This window comes from Pinus tabuliformis, chromosome 8 (assembly GCF_031772625.1).
Source record: "Pinus tabuliformis cultivar Carrire ecotype Pingquan chromosome 8, CPIR1, whole genome shotgun sequence".
Taxonomy (NCBI): Eukaryota; Viridiplantae; Streptophyta; class Pinopsida; order Pinales; family Pinaceae; genus Pinus; species Pinus tabuliformis.
Genome location: NC_142294.1, coordinates 1,994,171,012 through 1,994,187,486, shown reverse-complemented (window position 1 = coordinate 1,994,187,486; position 16,475 = coordinate 1,994,171,012).

Here is a 16,475-nt window from a genome sequence, read left to right as displayed (position 1 = left end):
TATTATATGGTTTATACATTGAAACCATCATAAAATATATTTGTGAGTGGAATAATATATGCTACATTAAAATTATTAATATAGTGAATTTTTGCCACCTAAACAAAAAATATCAAGAAAAATTGTGTGTTTTTTTTTTAAATCAAAAGCATATAGTTTTTTTCTTTGGGAATGCATTCACTAATATCTATAGTTGGAGTATTTCTCTCTGGGAAAGAGAACTATCCAGAATGGTTAAGGAAGATTAAACACACTCTCATTTTCAATGAGTTTTGTAAAGGAGTTTGTGTAGGAGAAGGAGATAATGAACCTGCAAAGTCCACCTCATATAAGGAGAACATCATTTGGGAAAACAAGAACAACAAGGCCTATGCCTTGATTGCAACATCTCTAAATGAAGAGGCGAGTAACCATATTTCACCATTTTCTAATTCTTTTGAAGCCTTATAGAAGTTAAAGGAACTCTATGACTCACACTCTGAACTTGAAGATGTCCAATTGATGATTAAATTGTTTAGTCTTGAATTGAAAATTGATGATCCTCTTGCTTTAGCATCAGAAGTAAGATATTTTATGTGTGATATCAAAGCCACTGATGTTCAACTAGACATTCCTCTTATAGCTTTTTTCAAGGAACTTTATCCCACTTATTCAAATTATCTTGAGTCATTACAGGCAAATGGAAACCTCAAAGAGATTACCTTTGACTCCCTTGTGAAGAAATTTGTTGAGAGAGAAAAAGCTTTTGGGAAGAAGACAACTCCTCAGTCTTCTGAAGAAGTTGTGTGTCTTGCACATAGAGAGAAGAATCATGATCAATATTCTTCTACAGGACGTGGTGGTCGAAGAGGAAGAGAAAGAAGAAATTTCAGAGGTAGGGGGGTCAGACACTCTCAAGGAGAAAAGTTTGATCTTCATTGCATACGTTGCAATAAAAATGGACATGATGAATCTACATGTAAGTTTCCTTGGGACAGAGTTGAACAATAAAGAAATCAAGCCAAAGGTAAAACCAATGACAAAGAGAAAGGTAAAGCACCTGAAAGTGCTCATTATGTTGTGGCACATTGTAATATTGGAGTAACAGAAGACTTATTTAATGTTTCACTTGCTTCTTGGAAAAATGATTGGTTGCTTGATTCAGGAGAAAATTGCCACATGACTTTTATAAGAGATTTTATTGAATAATTCACTGACAATGTTGATGGAGCAGTATACTTTTGTAGAAAAATCAAAACTCAAGCCATTAAGGCTTGGCACAATCAAGATCAAATTGCCTGGTCTTCCAGACTTTCTTCTACATGATGTTTTATATCTCCCACAGATGAGGAGAAACTTGTTGTCCTTGTTCCACATCTGCGAGAAAGGACACTCCATTCATATGTTTTATGGAAAGGTTGAGGTCAAAAAAGCATCAGATCACTCACTTGTCATGTCGGGGATAGAATAAGAAAGACTTCTGAAGCTGCAAGTGATGAGCACCAATATTGCAGCAAGAATGTTGCAACTCTTGGGCTACCAGATTTACTTTATCAACCCGGGGTTCATACAAAATTGGAAGTGACAGTGTTGTATACACAAGTAAAAGTGATGGTTCTGCCTTTTGTCACTGTTCAGCTGGCGAGAGACCACTAGGTTTTTCAAGCCAGACTTCTATGGATTTAGAAGAAGCTTGGTTCCTTGATGAAAGAAATAGAAATCTACTCTAAGAGAGACCTAATCTATTACAATAATGAAAAAGACTGAAATTCAATGCTAAGGCACACCATTTCCTAGTTAACTGCTAAGTGTTATGCTTTGCAATGACGCTAAATTAACATGAACAAAATGCTACTATCCTAAGCATGGAAGTTAAAAACATCAAACACAATTCTTATGCATGTAAAGGATTGTAATAAATCTGTTTTGTATTTTTATGCTTTTCATGAAAGATCAAGTGTGCAAACTAATCTCTTTGGGTGATGTGGCAGGTGGTTTAGGGATGTTGGTGGATGGATGGAAGGTTCAAGAGATGGTTGGAAGGTTTGGGGGACCCTTGGGTGACCTTGAGAGGTTTCCTAGAAGTTTTCCCTCAATTCGGCCTCAAAACAAGCCACTACAGGAAAATCTATAGGATGTACTAGAAACCTACATGAATCCCTGTATTTCTACATGATATAGCCGTGAGGAAAATGATGGGTGTTGGAGGTGATGGAAGGCTTAGGGAGGTGTTTGATGGGTGGAATGGAGTGAGGAAAGGCCTGAGATCACTCAGAACCCAAAACCAAGTTTAGGAGATGGTTGGATTTGCTCAAAATGCTTGAGGAAATTTCTATGTAAAATGATGAAATTGGTGAAGGTTTTGATGAAAACAAGGAATGCATATGGGTGGATGAAGTTAGAAGGTGGTTGCTTGCTATTGGATCTCTATCTACTTCTGAAGCACCTGCTCTGCATCAAACATGTGTAATTTCCAAAAAGTCATGTAAACAAGAAGAATTCTCATGAGCTAGAAAAGCAAAATTTAATGAACTAACTGTCTACCTTATGCATGAAGAAATTGTTGAATAACATGGAATCATGGATGAGATATACTGCAAGAATGAAGATAGAAGAGATGGCAATGAAATCCTACTTTGCAAAACTGATCAAATGCTAGTTTAAGTACAACAAACTCTAAATATCATGAAAGAAATGGAAATCTATCTTTTTGGGCTGCATAAGGGTATTTTCCTCAAATCATGATCCCAGAAGGAAGAAGTGAGGCCAAGACACCTACTGACAGCTTTTTGGTGCCTCTTTTATCCCTTCTAACCTGCTACTGAAGTAAGGCACAAATGGAAGCAAACTAATAAACAATTAATCAAATTTACACTACTTGCAATGAAATACTTTATGAAAATAGTTTAACCATGAATCTATGAAACTAAGCTAAGAATAAAGATACAGGAAGAGGAGCCTTTGCTGCTAGGGTTGGGACCTAACCCAAGAGCTTCAGCCCTCTGAGTTAACTTAGTATTGAATCAAGAAAAAGCTCATTCTTATTTCCAAAACAGAAAATTACATCAAATTCTTCCACAAGTCTGGAGCTCAAAAATAGCTAGAGTTTTACAACAAAAATTTGAATCCTAATGAGGCTCTAGGCCTCTCTACTTATACAACTAAAGTCCCCAATGACTTCCTTAAATTTAGGGAGTCTCAACTCCTAAACTCGAGATGAACTAACTCTTTGTCTATCACTTGCTTGGTTGCCTTCTAATCTTCATGACTTGGTTGCTTGCACTCTGAGCTAGTGTGATTAATGGAGGAATATTCGAGTGGAGGAGGAGTAAATGAGGAGGATTTACCTCCTACAATCTCTCTCCCTTGTCTCATACGAGTTTCAAACCTTAGTCTTGCCAAAATTCCTTGATTTTCTCTTCAAAACCTACATTTAATGCATATTAGTCCACTAGGCATAATATCTCACTTTAACTCATCTCATTAAAAAAAATATAATCAAAACATGTAATAAGTTGTGAGAAGAGTTGGTTTGACTAAGCTAGGAGGTGAATTAAGGCCCATATAATTACCCAATGATGAGGCTCATCATCACCGCCCTACTGAAAGTGTTGCTTATCCTCTGAGCAACTCAATCAATATCCATGTATTTCATAGCTCTAGTGGCCTCCCTGACATCCCATGCCTCTGTTGTGGTTTCCTCTTCTTGTTCATAGAAACCTGCTTTCTTTTCTACCTCCTCCCACTGCCTCCTTTCTTCTTCTTCCTTCCTTCCTTCTAGCATTCCTAAGAGCAATGGTGGACTGAGTCTCAAGCCAATCCAATTGACTTTGAGCCTTTGCATAGATTTCTTGTACATGGGTGTCATGTTCAATGCTTCTCTCATTCTTTGAGGAGAGTGGTACTCTCTTATCTTTAAACTGTATGGCAATGTGTTCCATCTCCTCAGGCAAGCTTGCATGTTGTCATCCCCTAACAACCTGAACATGTCCTCAAAATGTGAAATTGCTTGCTCTTGGGTAGCAAGATACCTAGGTGCAAGTTGAGGATCATTTGCAATTAAATTATGTGTACTGATGAGGGCCATTGGATTGGACTGCTCAGCTCTGATCATAAGAGGTTCTGTTTGTTCTCTTGCCAATATCTTCTTCATTTCTGCAACCCTTGCTTCCTCATGGTTCATCCATGATGCCAAAGCCATCAACTGTAAATATCCTAGCTTGGCATTAGGGTCCCATACATTCATGTCTATTAAGGTCATGTTATGCAAATAAAACTCAGACATCTTGGCCCTATCTTCCAATGTACTTTGATCACAAAGATCAATGAATTGTCTATAATCCTGAAATGGCATAGTGCCTCTTTGTGCTAGGGTCTTGATTTGGAACTGTAGCCACTGTTCCTTAAGGTATAGGGCATAGAATTTAGCTGGCATCTTGCACTGGATTTCTTCCAAAGAGAGACTGGCCATACATGCCAATTAGTTCTCCCTTTCTTGCAGATGTCGTTTCAACCATGCATTTTATGTCTTTAGCTGATTTCTCATTATGGCCTCTCTATCTCTCAAGCTACTTAGTTCTATGCCCATCTCCTTGAGCTTCTCCTCCATGTGACCAATGTCTTCCACCCCCTTTGATTTGGCAATCTGCATCCATCGATGAGTTCTGGCTCTCTCCTTCTCAAGCTCAAAGAATAATGGAATAGAAATTTTTTGTGGAATGACCTTGCCCCCTTCAATAAATCTGTAGTAGGAGTCAAGGTTAGGTTGGGGGCTAGGTTCCCTTAGCTCTGGGTCCTCTTCTTTAGTTTCTTGTTGTAGGCTTCCCTCCTTATCCAATTTTTTTATTCTCCTGTAGGTTTAGCAGAGCATCCTGTAGGACTGCTTTTGCTTCCTGTAGGTCCTATTGTGTATCCTGTAGGATTTCTTTTCCTTTGGATGAGGTGGATCTAGTTATAAGCCTTCTCACATAGGTGATAGGAGACTTAGGAGGAGGCATTTTCTCCTGTTGTTTAGGTGATTCCTCAATTACAATGGGAATTTTGGTTGGAGTTTGGGGTTTCCCCTGCCTTATCCTTGTGCTTTTCCTTGTCCTGAAATATAAGGGGGTCTGCCTCAATATTTTTCCTTTTTATTTGATAGGGGTGCTAAGAGCAGTGAGGGTAGTTACTGCTTCTCTCTTAGTGGGTTCTGGAGACAACCTAGGTGGCTCCTACTTGTCTTTTGCCTCCTCTTTTCCATTTCTCTTTTCCTCTATGTTTTTCCCCTCTTCTCCTCCTTCTAGATCCTCATCTTGTTTAACAATCTCCTCCTTGACATCTTCCTTTGTTTCCTCATCACCTTCCTTTTCTTTCTCCTCTTCTTCCTCCTCATCTTTCTCATCTTCATCCCTCTCTGCTTCTTCTCCATTTGTTTCAGTTTCTTCCTCATCTCATGCACTAACAGTAGGACTAATGTCATATGTGCGGGATTTGATATCCTCCTATGTATGCATGTCTCTGAAAATTTCTCATTGGATAGGAATTCTGAGGTTTTGGAGGGCATATTCTATGATGATTCTAATTAACCCATGGTGGGCTAACTATTGGTGGTTTCCCTCCTGCACCTTTATGCTTGTGTCTATCAGTGATTGCAGAAGGAAGTATGGTATGTTGAGCCTGTTGTGAGGAGGTGTTTCTACTCCAAACCTAAATTCTTCAAGAAGCCTAAAGCAATACCCATAAACCACACTATACCTACCCTCACATGATATGTATTTGATAAGGTGGTAGCTCACCTCATTCCAGGGGTATGGTAGGCTTGCTCTCCTTACTCCATTTTTGTCCTCAATGGGCTCTTCTCCCTCTAAAAAGAACTTCTTCTTGGAAATCTGGCTATCTCCCTTGTCTTCCTTTCTCCAAGGCACTCCTAGGGGAAGTGTGGTAATTCTTCTTATGAGTTCAGGGGTGAGCTCTATGGAGAGGCCTCTCACCACAACAGTGGCATGAATTCTAGTCAGTGGAATGAGGGAGAGAGAAAAATCTCGGGCCACTTCATCATCATACCCTCTTAATTTTTCAAAATACCCCATCCAATTATGCCTTGTGAAGATTTCTAACACCTGAGGGTGTTGGTGGATTCTCACAGTGTTAATGGGCTCCCTTCTATTAAACCCCCCTATCATTTTGTTGGTGAATTTGGAGGAGTTGAGATGTTTGGCACAATTTATTTGAATGCAGAAGTAAATAATTGAAAGAACTATGGAGACAATTCCCTTACACAACTGCAAAATTCAATCACTACTAGGGGATTTTCTATTTAATTCACTTTGAAAAAGGGAAGTAATTATAGAGCCTACCTCTTCATAGTGTTTGTTGTATCCAACCCCCGTGTTTTCCCCTCTAAAACTCCTCTTGGCCAATCTTGTAGGATTATTGTGCGATCCTGTAGGATTTCTTGTGTAATCCTGTAGGAAGTCCTGCATAGGAGATAGATGGAATTTTCCTCTTCTGTAGGTTGCCTGGGTATGAGAGTGACTTTGCTAGAGTGAGCCTCGAGGAAATGAATGCATGAGTGCATGGGGATCAACAAGTATTTCCTCTTATGGCCGAGTTATGTGAGGTGGTGTGTTGGAAACAGAGGTACGTTTTCTATTTTTGGACTGTTGGTCCCCACTACCACCTCATCATTCCCCTCTCCTCGTAATCAACTCCCAGTTCATGCCTCCGTAGACTTAACTGTTTTTGTCCTTCTCTTCTCTTTTTTTGACTTGACTGTTGCCACGTGTGGGAGGACCAACTGTTTTGTCTTCGTCAACTAAACGAAGGTGGCCAAGTTAACTGGCCACCTTTTGCTTATAAACCAATTTAATTGTAACCTTTACATATTTTGACTACATTATGCAAATGAGGGAGTGAAGCGAGATACTTGCCTGTGATTCTAATAGCTTGTTACAGTTGTTGAAGACTAGAGGTGCTTGCTGTGTGTTGGTTGCATGCTATTTCTCCTTCCTTTTTTTATTGCTCTCTGATGATTCCTTTGATGTGCAGGTACCTGGTGTTGAAGATGATGGTGGTGTTGCTGCTTTGGAGCTCCTTCTACCCTTGGATCTTCATGCTGGAAGCTTGCTGCTACTCATGATTTTTATTCTATGGGATAGGCTGCTACAGGATTTCCTATAACTTCTTCTCCCTCAGAACTTTTAATCATTTCTTCTGTTGGGATCTTGAGGATGATGACATGGATTGAGATGAAGACTAGGAGTGTGGAGAAATGAGAAATACTCGGGTGTTGCTCCCTTTTGCTCTCTGTTTCATTTTTTCTCTCTGTGTTATCTCTTGAAGACTCTAAAAATTATATTTTGTTTAAAACTTTTTTTTTTTTTATGGTGAATGCAGGGGTGATGAAAGTGAAGACAGGTATGGTAATGAAGTTGTGATGTAGGGATGTCATTATTTTGACATGGCAGGTCATTTTCTCGCCCTAGGGTCACTTCCTATAGGATTCCCAAGCCACTGTAATTCCTACAAGATCATCCTGTAGGTTTTCAGGGGATCCTGTAGGTTTACAGGGGATCCTATAGAAAGCATAGTCCCCTTGTAAACAGAAGCAAAGGAGTGAAAAAAATGAAAGAAATGGTGGAGTGATGAATGACAATGAGTGGGAAAATAAAAATGTGAGTCCCTTTTTTATCCTCCTTTGTTCTTTGATCGTCCTCCTTACTGACCTGCAAATAGAAATTTCATGATTTTTTTCTCTCTCTTTTTTCTTGAAAACAACTAGTCTTCCTCTAAGAGGTTTTCATCCTAGTTGTTTGCCCTGGGCACCTCAAGAAAGGTTTTCACCCAGTGATCTTTTTATTTCCTTTTTTCCTTTTTCTTTTTTTTTTAACACCATTGGGCCGCCCCAAGAGGTTTTCAACCCAATAGTGGGACTCAGGCGCCTCATGGAGGTTTTCACCTGAGTCCTTATTTTTATTTTTTTCTCTCAGTGATTTGATGAGGTAGGAGCTGAAACTTGCTCCACCACCATCACTGTTTTATTGATACCATCAACGCAATCTTGCTTTGACAATGGTCTTTTGTAAATTTTCATTCGGTGTCCATTAACAAGTAAAGGAATGGCCTCTTCATCTATGGTTCTGATCTGCACTGAACCATTATCATGACATCTTTCTATAACATAAGGTCCTAGCCATCTTATCCTTAACTTTCCCTTAAAGTCTTTATATTTGGAATCATATAACAAGGCCCAACCATCTTCTTGAAATTGATTATCCTTGATGTTCTTATCATGCCAGATATTCCTCTAAAGTTGGGTTACCTCTATGTGTAGGAGGGCCTGCATTCCGAACTCATCTAAACCATTCAACTAAAGTAATCTCTCTTTTTGTGCACTGCTGAGATCTAGATCTAGTTGGGTTGCCATCCTTAATGTGTTATACTCAAACTCAATGGACAACAAGGCCTTTTTCCCATAGACCAGATCATATGGTATAAATCTAGTGGTGGTCTTCCAAGTGGTATTATAGGCCTAGGTGGCCTCAACTAGTCTATCTTCCCAATCTTTCTTGCTGTTGTTAACCACTTTAGTCAAGATGCCCTCCAGCGCTCTATTAGTCACCTCCACTTGTCCATTAGCTTGTGAGTGATAGGGAGTGGAGGTCCTATGCTTGATCTTGTGTTGGCTGAGCAAGTCTTCAATCATGTTGGAGGTAAACTGGTTTCCTTGATCAGTGACCAGTTCTCTAGGGTACCCAAATTTGTAAAATACATTCTCTCTTAAGAACTCAACCACCTTCTCCTCTTTTGTTGCCTTGATTTCCTTGGTTTCAACCCACTTAGTCAAATAGTCAATGCACACAATGATGTATTGTTTTTGCTTTGAAGGGGGATCAATAGGTCCAATGAAGTCCATGCCCCACTTTTAAAATGGCTCGAAAGTCACTTGAGGCTGCATAGGCATTTCATCCTTTGGAGTAGGCTTTCCCATCCTTTGGCACCGATCACACTGACTAGTATATCTTTTCACATCCCAATGAAGAATGTGCCAACAATAGCCTCCTTGTAACACTTTGAATGTTGTCCTCTTTGCTAAAAAGTGACCTCCACAAGGCCCATCATGACAGGTCAGAAGGATGTCAAAGACTTCCTCCTCCCTGACACACCTTCTCAACATTTGATCTGGGCTAAGTTTTAAGAGATTGCCCCCAATCCAAGTGAAGCAGACGCTTTTCCTTATAATCTTGCTTTTCGCTTTGGAGGACAAGTTCAATGCGAATTGTGTAGATACCAAATAGTTTGCTATGTTAGCAAACCATGGAGAGAGAACTGAAATAGTGAACAAGTGCTCATCCGGTAACTAGTCATCAACCGTTCCCTCTTCACCTGCAGGCAAAGTTAATCTGGACAAAAACTCTGCAACAACATTTTCCTTACCAAGGTTATCAACAATAGTTAGATCAAATTGCAGTAATAAAATTAACCATCTTATAATACAAGCATTTACATCGGGTTTATTCATTAAATATTTTATTGTAGCATGGACAATATGGAAAAATGTTTGATAGCCTGTAATATAATGCCTAAATTTGTTCAATGAATGCACAATAGCTAGGAGCTCCTTTTTTGTCAATGTGTAGTTCAGTTTGGCCTTTGACAGATTCTTACTGATAAAGTAAATGGCATAGGGAAATTTTTCATCTATCTGACCTAGGGTTGATCCTATGGCTTTGTGTGAGGCATCAACATGAATGTGAAAAGGAAGGGTCCAATTTGGGCCTCGGAGAATTGGGACAATGGTTAAGTTGTTCTTCAGGATATCCAAGGCCTCTTGACATCTTTTTGACCATATAAACTCAGAGTCCTTGGCCAACAACCCAAATAAAGGAGAGGCCAACTTGCTGAAGTCCTTTATGAACCTTTGGTAGTATCCAGCTAACCCTAGGAAACTTCTGACATCTCTCTGCTTTTGAGGAGGTGGGACCCTTTGGATGATAGCTATTTTGTTTGGGTCCACCTGCAGTCCTTGTTGAGATATTGAATGACCCAGCATGGTCCCTGCAGTCATCAAGAATTCACATTTTTCGGGACTGAGAGACAGGTTCATTTCAATGCATTTGTGTAGTACCTTACCTAATTTGGACAAAGCCTCCTCAAAATCACCCCCATAAGGTGTGAAATCATCCATATAGATTTCTATTGCATCATGGACCAACTCAGCAAAGATACTCATGACTGCTCTTTGAAAAGTGGCAGGAGCATTGCATAGGCCAAAAGGAAGGACCCTATAGGAAAAAGTGCCCCAAGGACAAGTGAAGATGGTTTTATCCTGGTCTTCCAGACTAATCTAGATTTGGTTGTACCTGTTGTCCATCTAAGAAAGAGAAAAAAAAATTCCCTGCCAGGCCATCTAGCACTTGGTCGATGAAAGGTAGAGGGAAATGGTCCTTCTTTGTGGCTTTGTTCAACTCCCTATAATCGACACAAATCCTCCACTTACCATTTTTCTTGGGAACTAACACCAAAGGAGAGACCCACTCACTGTCGGAGATAGGATAAATGAATCCTGCATCCAATAGTTTTTGCAGTTCTTCTTTGACTATATCTTTAAGAGCTGGATTCATCCTCCTTTGGGGTTAATAGACTAGCTTGCAACCTTCTTTGATGTAAATGTGGTGAGTACAAATTGAGGGGTGTACTCCCTTCATTTGTTTGTAACTCCAACCGAAGGCATCTAGATGTTCCTTTAGCATGTTGCACAACTTCTCCTCCTGGAGAACAAAAAGAGATGGATTGATTTTGAAAGCTCTCTCAGGGCCAAATTCTATGGTTTTGACATGGAGAGGGTTGTAATCTTCCAATTACAGATCAATTGGATGGTTGTTCTGGGTTTCCTTTAATAATTCTTCTAGGGACAATGTACTGGGAGTTGGACTTTGGAGTAGGTGTTCAATCAACTCATATTCATCTTGTTGTACTCCTCCCATGGTTGTTTCTAAGGTATATAGTTGGGCAGTATAAACTTCATCTTCTTCCTCATCTTCTGGCCATAAAGGTAAATCATGTTCTAGAGATGGCTAAGAAGGAGAGTATAGGACTAACTGCTTGGGCATATGCCCATTCTTGATGGTCATATTCCTAGCTCTACAGCTGTTGTAAGCATCGATAGTGGCCAACCAGGGCCTCCCAAGGATGAGAGTGTAACCAGTAAGCTTAGCCTTAGGCTAGAGAACTAGGAAATCTGCAGGGTACTCCCAAGAGTCAATGGAAACCATCACATCCTCCAAAATCCCCTCAGGGGTCACTATGGAGCGGTCTGCAAGTTGCAGGACTGTTGTAGTCTACCTTGGAGGTTGAGCTTGAGCATGGTGTCCTTGGTCATCACATTAAGGGCAGCCACAAGATCGATCAAAGTGTGTGGGACAATGGTGCCGTTGATGTGCAGATCTACTATATGGCTTCTAGGGTCCAAATACTTTGGACAAATTGCTTGTCCCAGAATTAAGTCGGACAGTTATCTAATGAAATTAATGGTAGGGGCATCTCTTTTTCGCCTCCCTGAATGATTGAAACAATTCTCCTAATCAAATTTTTGTAAATAGGTACATCCTTGATGGCTTGGAGAAGTGAAATCTTGACACATAGGTTTTTCAATTCTCCCAGAAGTTCAGTCTCTTCTGGGGTAGGCTGGAGTGGTTGAGTTAATCTCTCAGGAAAGGGTGGATTTACTTTAAGAATGCTTTCCTCTATTTCTTCTTCAACCTCCCTAGGTGGAGGTGGAGGTTGGTTATCTGGGAGAACTCTCCCAAATCTCAGGTTAATTTCTTAGATCTCCACAACATAAGCTGGATATGATGTCTCTCCACTGTATACTTGATGTGCCTATCTGTTGTTCGGGTTCGGATTTGGCTGGGCAGGCATCTGGGGTTGTTTAGGTGGAGCAGAGTGTAACAGCTGTGGTTGGGAAAGTGGTGAAGGCAATAAAGAATGAACATTGTTGTACTGGGGTGTCCACCCCTGGGGTGGTGCATTCCACTGAGGTTGTGGCAGAGCATGTGGTTGAAATGACTAGTTGGATAGCTGGGAATGATACTGAGATGTAAAAGACTAAGGGGTCCCCAAGGAGGTATGGATGTGGTCTGGTTGGGGTTGTAATATGCATGGGATGACCCTTGCATGTCTTGCTGGTATGGCCTAGGCCCATGAGGTCTCCTTTGGTTTATGTAACAGAGATGCTCAGTGACCCCTTTAGCTCCTTGATATACATCTTTGAGTCCAGGAAAAGAAGGGAACTTGTATGTGGAGTCGTTCTCTTCACAAACTGAGAAAATTTCAATAGAATTCAATGGAAATTCATTCCTAGGGTGCCTCCTGGTGCATCTAGGACAGAAAATGGCGAAGGCTCTCTCTGCTTCCTCCTGCTTTCTCATAATGTGCATAGTGTCCATCTGTAAGGAAAGGGTTTGCAACATCTCACTCTTGAAATCTTCCATCATGTTTCCAATTTCACCCTTGATGGATGAATTGGAAGAGGATGTATTGACGATAGTTTGACTTCCCCTACCCTTTTTCCTAGTTACCCTAGAATGGTTTCTAAAAATAGTCTTGATATCCTCATAGAGTAAGTAGTATATATCTCCTCCTGCTAACAAGTGTAGGGTATCCAAAAGGTCTTCCCTTCTCTAAGCAGGACCAGCTTCAGTGACTCAAGGTCAAGTGTGCACCTAGCCCTTTTGTAACTAAGTTGGAATCTTTCTTCATAATCTTCTAAGGATTCATCATTACCTAAGGTCATCCTAAAAATTTCTTCTTTAGTATCCTTAGACCTACAGTGGCTTCAATACTTGTTGTTGAAGACTTGCTACATGTGAGCCCAAGTTGTGATGATATCCACAAGTAAACCCATGAACCAACGCAAAGGTGCATCCTTGAGGGTAGATGGAAATAGTTTCAACTTCTTCTCATCATTTGTATAGTCATACATTTGGCATATAACAACAAACTAAAATAGGAAAGTGTCAAGATCTTCTGTGGTCAAGCCATGGAAATGAGGAAGGGCAAAGGGGCTTATGTTTTTCATCTTAGTGTCCAAATTGGTTTCCCTGATGAGGAAGGCACCCTCAATTCTCTCTCTATTCCCTCTATCATTTCTGTTTTCAGCTATTGGCTCAGTAGGAATGGGTTCTTCTTCTTCTTCTTCCCCTGTAGGTTCTTCAAATATGTCTGGTTGCTCACCTAAGGGTTCCTCCAGTTCACAACCATTGAAGAGGAGAGAAGGTTGGTTATTTGATGTAGTGGGGATATTTGGAAAAAATTTCCCTAAGTTATCCCTATCCCTACGAGGCATGAAAGGAAATGCTTTTGGTTTGGTTTTGTGATTTTTTTCAAACTTTGAAAGTGCTTTGTAGAGCTGAAATTCCAGATTGAATGAAACCTACTAACTAAATGAAAAACTAATTGCTGAATTGAAATCTAACTTGCAAAATTGAAATTGCAGACTGAATGAAAACTACTGACTGAATGAAAAGATTAACTACTTGATTGAAATCTAACTTGCAGAATGGAAAGGAAAGCAAAGAATGCAGAATGAAAAGGAAGCAAACTAAATTACTTTTTCATAAATGAAACTAATGGCAGAATATTATAAACAAGAAATAGAAGAAAGAAAGCAGTAATCACATATTACTCAGACACCTCCCCGGCAACGACACCAAAAAGTGATGAGCACCAATATTGCAGCAAGAATGTTGCAACTCTTGGGCTACCATCTTTACTTGATCAACCTGGGGTTCGTACAAACTTGGAGCTGACACTGTTGTATACACAAGTAAAAGTGATGGTTCTGCCTTTTGTCACTGTTTAGCTAGTGAGAGACCACTAGGGTTTTCAAGCCAAACTTCTTTGGATTCAGAAGAAGCTTGGTTCCTTGATGAAAGAAATAGAAATATACTCTAAGAGAGAGTTGATTTATTTCAATAATGAAAAAGATTGAAATTCAATGCTAAGGCACACCATTTCCTAATTTAACAGCTAATGGCTATGCTTTGCAATGATGCTAAATTAATATGAAAAAAATGCTACTATCCTAAGAATGGAAGTTAAAAACATCAAACGCAACTGTTATGCATGTAAAGGACTGTAATAAATATGTTTTGTCTTTTTATGCTTTTCATGAAAGATCAAGTGTGCAAACTAATCTATTTGGGTGATGTGGCAAGTGGTTTAGGGATGTTGGTGGAGGGCTGGAAGGTTCAGGAGATGGTTGGAAGGTTTTGGGTACCCTTGGGCGACCTTGGGAGGCTTCTTAGAGGTTTTCCCTCAATTCGGCCTCAAAATAGGCCACTACAAGGAAACCTATAGAATGTAATAGAAACCTACAAGATTCCCTATATTTCTACAGGATACAACCCTGAGCAAAATGATGGGTGTCGAAGGTGATGGAAGGCTTAGGGAAGGTGGTTGATGGGTGGAATGGAGTGAGGAAAGGCCTAAGATCACTCAGAACCCAAAACCAAGTTTAGGAGATGATTGGATTCGCTCAAAATGCTTGAGGAAATTTCTATGTAAAATTATGAAATTGGTGAAGGTTTTGATGAAAGCAAGGAATGCCTATGGGTGGATGAATTTATAAGGTGGTTGCTTGCTATTGGATCTATGTCTACTTCTGAAGCACCTGCTCTGCATCAAACATGTGTAATTTCCAAAAAGTCATGTAAACAAGAAGAATTCTCATGAGCTAGAAAAGCAGAATTTAATGAACTAATTATCTACCTTATGCATGAAGAAATTGTTGAATAACATGGAATCATGGATGAGATCTACTGCAAGAATGAAGATAAAAGATATGGCAATGAAATCCTACTTTGCAAAACTAATCAAATGCTAGTTTAAGTACAACAAACTCTAAATATCATGAAAGAAATGGAAATTTGTATTTTTGGGCTGCATAAGGGTCTCTTCCTCAAGTGATGATCCCAGAAGGAAGAAGTGAGGCCAAGACACCTACTGACAGCTTTTTGGTGCCTCTTTTATCCCTTGTAACCTACTATTGAAGTAAGGCACAAATGGAAGCAAACTAATAAACAATTAATCAAATCTACACTACTTGCAATGAAATACTTTCTAAAAACAATTTAACCATGAATCTATGAAACTAAGCAAAGCATAAAGATATAGGAAGAGGATCCTTTACTACTAGGGTTGGGCCCTAACCCAAGAGATTCAACCCTCTGAGTTAACTTAGTACTAAATCAAGAAAAATCTCATTCTTATTTCCAAAACAGAAAATTACATCAAAGTCTTCCACAAGTCTGGAGCTTGAAAATAGCTAGTGTTTTACAACAAAAATTTGAATCCTAATGAGACTCTAGGCCTCTCTACTTATACAACTGAAGTCCCCAATGACTTCCTTAAATTTAAGGAGGCTCGGCTCCCAAAATCGAGATGAACTAACTCTTTGTCTATCACTTTCTCGGTTGCCTTCTAATCTTCATGACTTGGTTGCTTGCACTCTAAGCTGGTGTGATTAATGGAGGAATATTCGAGTGGAGGAGGAGTAAATGAGGAGGATTTACCTCCTACAATCTCTCTCCCTTGTCCCATTTGAGTTTCAAACCTTAGTCTTGCCAAAATTCCTTGATTTTCTCTTCCAAACCTACATTCAATGCATATTAGTCCACTAGGCATAATATCTCACTTTAAATCATCTCATTAAACAAAATATAATCAAAACATGTAATAAGTTGTGAGAAGAGTTGGTTTGACTATGCTAGGAGGTGAATTAAGGCCCATATAATTACCCAATGATGAGGCTCATCAACAGGTACCTTTGCTTGTGCACAAAATTTCTCATACAATTCTCATAATGATGAAGGTACATTTCCATCAGGTCTTTTATGGCATGCTAGATTGTGACACTTGAACTATGACAACCTTCACTTGTTGAAGAACAATAGTGTTACTAGTTTGCCTACAATTCTTGAGAAACTTAAACAATGTGATGCTTGTATTTTAGGAAAGCATAGAAAACAATATTTTCATGATTCACATTCTAGAGCACATAGAAAGCTTGAACTCATTAATTCAAATTTATGTGGTCTAATGCTTATTCCTTTTGAAAATGGAAATAAATATATGATGACATTTATTGATGACTACACTAGAATGTGTTGGGTTTATCTATTGAAGAACAAATCTTATGCTTTTCAAACAATCAAGAACTTTCATACATGGACTGAAAATGATGCACAATCTCATATTGGCTCTATTTGCATTGATAATGGAAAAGAATACACTTCAAATGAATTTGAAAACTATCTTCGCCAACATGGGATCAAACATCAAACAACTATGCCTTATAATCCCCAACAAAATAGAGTCACTGAAAGAATGAATAGATCAATCTTAAATATGGTATGTTCCATGATGTTTTTCAAGAATGTAAAATTGTTGTTTTGGGATGATGTGGTTCTATGTGTTGTGTATGTAAAGAATAGATGCTCATCTAATGCTATTAGAAA